The following is a 6,068-nucleotide window of genomic DNA, read 5'->3' as shown; positions in this document are numbered from 1 at the left end:
ACTGAAGCAGGAGTATCCTTGACTCCTTCCTGGTTGAGGAGGCTGCACGGAGCCAAGATAGGGCCACTGCACTCCAGCCTGGGCAACAGACTGAGAACCCGTCTCTAAATAAATAAAATAATAAAAACAAATAGATGTTTTACATGGGCACCATTTGTGTGGTCCAAAGCAATTACAATAGTAACATCAACCTGGATTACCATAACAGATATAATAATAATGAAAACATGTTATATGAATTCCCAAAATGTGACACAGAGACCAGAAGTGAGCACGTGCTGTTGGGAAAATGGTGCTTATAGACTTGCTTGATGCAGGGTTGCCACATTCGATTTGTTAAAAAACACAGTATCTGTGAAAAGCAATAAAGGGAAGTGCAGTAACAAGAGGTTTACAGCCTGTTTACATTCTGACATGGAGCAACAGTCAAGATTTCGTGTTATGTGAAAAAGCACAGAGAAAAGTGTGTTTCCTTTCACACTGAAAAGGGAGATGTATTCTCATACATGTACGCTTGGCCAAACAAGCTTACTAGAAGGATATACAAGAAACTGCTAGGAGAGGTTAATGCTGGAGAGGGGACCTGTAACTCTAGAAGCAGAAATACTTTCTTGGCCAGGCACAGTGGCTTACGCCTGTAATGCCAGCACTTTGGGAGGCGGGCGGATCACCTGAGGTCAGGAGTTCAAGACCAGTATGGCCAACATGGTGAAACCCTGTCTCTACTAATACAAAAATTAGCCGGGCATACTGGTGCACACCTATAGTCCCAGCTACTTGGGAGGCTGAGGCAGGAGAATCGCTTGAACCCGGGAGGTGAAGGTTGCAGTGAGCCAAGATTGTGCCACTGCACTCCAGCTTGGGTGACAGAGCCAGACTGTCTCAAAAAAAAAAAAAAAAAAAAAGACACTTTCTTTAAACATGCATATGATTTTTTCAACAAAGAATCAGGCCAGGTGAGGTAGATCATGCCTGTAATCCAACACTTTTGGGAGGCCAAGGTGGGTGGATCACTTGAACCCAGGATTCAAGACCAGCCTGGGCAACATGATGAGACCCCATCTCTACAAAATATACAAAAATTAGCTGGGCATAGTGGCTTGAGCCTGTAGTCCCAGCTACTCGGGAGGCTGAGGTGAGAGGATTGTCTAAGGCCAAGAGGTCGAGGCTGCAGTGAGCCAAGATCAGGCCACTGTACCAGAGTGACACCCTGTCTAAAAAAATAAAAATAGGGACCGGGCGCGGTGGCTCAAGCCTGTAATCCCAGCACTTTGGGTGGCCGAGACGGGCGGATCACTAGGTCAGGAGATCGAGACCATCCTGGCTAACACTGTGAAACCCCGTCTCTACTAAAAAATACAAAAAACTAGCTGGGCGTGGTGGTGGGCGCCTGTAGTCCCAGCTACTCTGGAGGCTGAGGCAGGAGAATAGCATGAACCCGGGAGGCGGAGCTTGCAGTGAGCTGAGATCCGGCCACTGCACTCCAGCCTGGGCGACAGAGCGAGACTCCGTCTCAAAAATAAATAAATAAATGAATACATAAATAAATAAATAAATAAAAATAAAAATAGGTCGGGTGTGGTGGCTCACGCTTGTAGTCCCAGCACTTTGGGAGGCCAAGGTGGGTGGATCACCTGAGGTCGGGAGTTGGAGACCAGACTGACCAACACGGAGAAGCCCCGTCTCTACTAAAAATACAAAATTAGCCAGGCATGGTGGTACATGCCTGTAATCCCAGCTACTTGGGAGGCTGAGGCAGGAGAATCGCTTGAACCTGGGAGGTGGAGGTTGCAGTGAGCCGAGATTGCGCCATTGCACTCCAGAATGGGCAACAAGAGTGAAACTCCGTCTCAAACAATAAATAAATAAATAAATAAATAAATAAAAATTAGGACTGGCGCAGTGGCTCATGCCTGTAATCCCAGCACTTTGGGAGGCTGAGGTGGGTGGATCATGAGGTCAAGAGATGGAGACCATCCTGGCTAACACAGTGACACCCCATCTCTACTAAAAAAAAATACAAAAAAAAAAAAATTAGCCAGGCATGGTGGCGGGCGCCTGGAGTCCCAGCTGCTGGGGAGGATGAGGCAGGAGAATGGCGTGAACCTGGGAGGCGGAGCTTGCAGTCAGCTGAGATCACGCCACCGCACTCCAGCCTGGGAGACAGAGCGAGATTCTGTCTCAAAAAAAATGAATAAAGTAAATAAAAATTTTAAAAAAAGAAAAAGAAACGGCCGGGCGCGGTGGCTCAAGCCTGTAATCCCAGCACTTTGGGAGGCCCAGACGGGCGGATCACAAGGTCAGGAGATCGAGACCATCCTGGTTAACACGGTGAAACCCCGTCTCTACTAAAAAATACAAAAAACTAGCCGGGCGAGGTGGCGGCGCCTGTAGTCCCAGCTACTCGGGAGGCTGAGCCAGGAGAATGGCGTAAACCCGGGAGGCGGAGCTTGCAGTGAGCTGAGATCTGGCCACTGCACTCCAGCCTGGGCGACAGAGCTAGACTCCGTCTCAAAAAAAAAAAAAAAAAAAAAGAAATTTTAGCTTTAGCTTTTGTGCTTTTTTCCAAATAGGCAGTATATTTCAAACAGTAAACAAAATTGTTGATCCATTTGTCCTTTGTATCCAGCTTCTTCTCATAGCTTAACTTGTCTCTCCACCCTTCCCTCAAAGCCACCCTCATCCTTGCTCATGCCCAGCTTTTGCCTGAAGGAGAAAGTGGGCACACAGAGAGAGGGCGCACTCACATTTTTATCCATTACTTTCTTTTTTTTTTTTTTTTTTTGGACAGATAAACAGTTTGTTTATTCATCCTCCTCTGCTCCTCCTCATCTCCCTGTTCCTCTTCCTCTTCCACCTTTTTCTGGGCAACTGTAGCAGGACCCTTTGCGCCATCAAACTTTCCTTTTGACTTACAGTCAGCAACATCCTTCTCATACTTCTCCTTCAGCTTTGCCACCTTAGTGATGTAAGGCTGCTTTTCACTGCCATTTAAGTTCTTCCACATCTCACCCAGCTTTTTGACCACGTCTCCAATAGAGATGCCGGGGTTTGTGGATTTCATCTTGGGGCGGAATTCCGAAGAAAACAGGAAGAATCCAGACGGTGGCCTTTTGGGGGCATTAGAATCCTTCTTCTTCTTGCCTCCCTTAGCTGGTCCATAACCCTTCATTTCCTGATCACAGTGTACTTTATGCGCCTTTGCCATTTCATCAGACTTCGACTTCTCTTTCCCAGACATTGTCTTCCACTTCTCAGAGCACTTCTTGGAAAATTCTGCAAAATTGACGGTTTCTTTTTACGTTCTTCTCTGCACGTCTGCACAAAGAAGACATAAGCAGACATCTTGCCCTTTGGTTTCTCGGGGTCACCTTTAGCCATCCTGACTATATTGTTCACTCTCATTACTTTTTTTTTTTGAGACGGAGTTTCTCTCTTGTTGCCCAGGCTGGAGTGCAATGGCGCGAGCTTGGCCTCCAGAGTTCAAGCGAATCTCCTGCCTCAGCCTCCTGAGTAGCTGGGATTACAGGCGTGAGCCACCACGCCCAGTCCATTACTTTCTTAATAGTTAGGCTGGTAATGGTCATTTCTCTATAGTTTCTCTATACTCATGCTAATCTAGCATTGTCAGAATGATGGACAAAGAAAGAGATATGTAACTACGTTAATTGAAGTTTATTTTATTACAGTGAAATTAAACCTTTTTTTTTTTTTTTTAAGACAAGTTCCCGGCCAGGCTAGAGTACAGTGGCACAATCATGGCTCACTGCAGCCTCAAACTTCTGGGCTCAAGGAATCTTCTTGCCTCAGCCTCCCAAGTCGCTAGGACTATAGGCATGCACCACCATGCGTGGCTAATTTTTATTTTTATTTTATTTTTTTGAGACAGATTCTCACTCTGTTGCCCAGGCTAGAGTACAGTGCACAATCTTGGCTCACTGCAACCTCTATCTCCTGAGTTTAAGCGATTCTCATGCCTCAGCCTCCAGAGTAGCTGGGACTACAGGCATGTGCCATTTCACCCGGCTAATTTCTGTATTTTTAGTAGAGATGGGGTTTCGCCATGTTGGCCAGGCTGGTCTCAAACTTCTGACCTCAGGTGATCCACTTGCCTTGGCCTCCCAAAGTGCTGGGATTACAGGCGTGAACCACAGCACCTGGCCAACATTTTTCATGTTCATTAACCATACATATATTTCTTCCTTTGTGAATTCTCTATTCATGTCATTTGTCCATTTTTCCACTATAGGGTTTGTCTTTTTCATACTGGTTTGTAAGGAATCATTAGGTACTATGTGCACGTGTGGTGGCTCTTGCCTGTAATGTCAGCAATTTGGGAGGCCAAGACAGGCAGATCACTTGAGCCCAGGAGTTTGAGACCAGCCTGGGCAACATGGCAAAACCCTATCTGTACAGAAAATAAAAAATCAGTGGCATGTGCCTGAGTGCCAGCTACTCAAGAGGCTGAGGTAGGTGGACAGATCCAGCTCAGGAGGTTGAGGCTGCAGTGAGCCGTGATCATGCCACTGCACTCCACTAGCCTGGGCAACAGAGCAAGACCCTGTCTTTAGAAAATCAAATAACTAGAGACAGGGGCTCTTTGTTGCCCAGGGGCTGCTTCAAGTGACCCTCCTACATTGGCCTCTTAAAGTGCTGGGATTACAGATGTGAGCCACTGCGCCCAGACCTTTAAGAGCTTTTAAACTGGGGGCTCTTTTTGGTTATAAGGAACAGAGATGGCCGGACAGAGTGGCTCATGCCTGTAATCCCAGCACTTTGGGAGACCGAGACGGGCAGATCACTTGAGGTCAGGAGTTCTAGACCAGCCTGGCCAACACGGTGAAACCCTGTCTCTACTAAAAATACAAAAATTAGCCAGGCATGGTGGTGCGTACCTGTAGTCCCAGCTACTTGGGAGGCTAAGGCAGGAGAATGGCATGAACCCGGGAGGCAGAGCTTGCAGTGAGCCGAGTTCGTGCCACTGCACTCCAGCCTGGGTGACAGAGCGAGACTCCGTCTCGAAAAAATAAATAAAATAAATAAATAAATAATAATAAAGAAGAAAGATATACTGAAACTACCTCAAGGAAAGTACATAGGGATGTCAAAGAACCCAAGGAGAGGAAGAGAGTACTGCCTTGCCTCATGCTATCCTGAGCTGGGATTGCAGTGTAGCGGCTCTTGCTGTCTTCCAGAGCCAACTGACATCTGCTTCAACCTCCCTTTCTTGATCAGGCACTTTCACTCATTTTTTTTTTCTTTGTTTTCTTTGCAGAGATGGGATCTCCCTGTGTTGCCCAAGCTGATCTCAAACTCCTGGGCTTAAAGGGATCCTCCTGCCCTGACGTCACAAAATGCTGGGATTATAGGCATGAGCCAGTGTGCCCAGCCCACTCACCTTTTTACACAGCTTAGTCGGCCTGAAAAAACAACCATACACTGGCTAACATTTCAAAATATTAACCCACCACACAGTCTTGTTTAAATGTATTTAGGCCAGGCGCGATGGCTCACGCCTGTAATCCCAGCACTTTGGGAGGCTGAGGCGGGTGGATAACTTGAGGCCAGGAGTTCGAGACCAGCCTGGCCAACAAGGCGAAACCCCATCTCTACTAAAAATACAAAAATTAGCCAGGCATGGTGGTGGGTCCTGTAATCCCAGCTACTCGGGAGGCTGAGGCAAGAGAATCACTTGAACCTGGGAGGCAGAAGTTGCCATGAGCCAAAATCGTGCTGCTGCACTCCAGCCTGGGCAACAGAGTGAGACATGGTCTCAAAAAACTAAAGTAAAAAAATAATAAATCAATGTCTATAAACATAAACCCACTATAAATTAATTTACAGCTCTATGTCAATATAAAACCATAAGTTTATAATTTTACCTATAATACAAACCAAAAAGTCAAATTAACATTTATGTTATTTTTTTTTTTTTTGAGAGAGTCTCACTCTGTCGTCCAGGCTGGAGTGCAGTGGCATGATCACGGCTCACTGCAACCTCTGCCTCCTGGGTTCAAGTGACTATCACATCTTAGCCTCCCATGTAGCTGGGATTACAGGCTTGTGCC

At 46.5% G+C, this 6,068-nt stretch overlaps 1 pseudogene; it reads right to left on the bottom strand.

The window, feature by feature from the left end:
- Positions 1–2,636: 2,636 nt before the first annotated feature.
- Positions 2,637–3,381, bottom strand: LOC112627120 (annotated as a pseudogene).
- Between the last annotated feature and the right edge of the window lie 2,687 nt (positions 3,382–6,068).

Source organism: Theropithecus gelada, chromosome 6 (assembly GCF_003255815.1).
Source record: "Theropithecus gelada isolate Dixy chromosome 6, Tgel_1.0, whole genome shotgun sequence".
Taxonomy (NCBI): Eukaryota; Metazoa; Chordata; class Mammalia; order Primates; family Cercopithecidae; genus Theropithecus; species Theropithecus gelada.
This window is presented reverse-complemented; position numbering and strand designations above follow the sequence as displayed.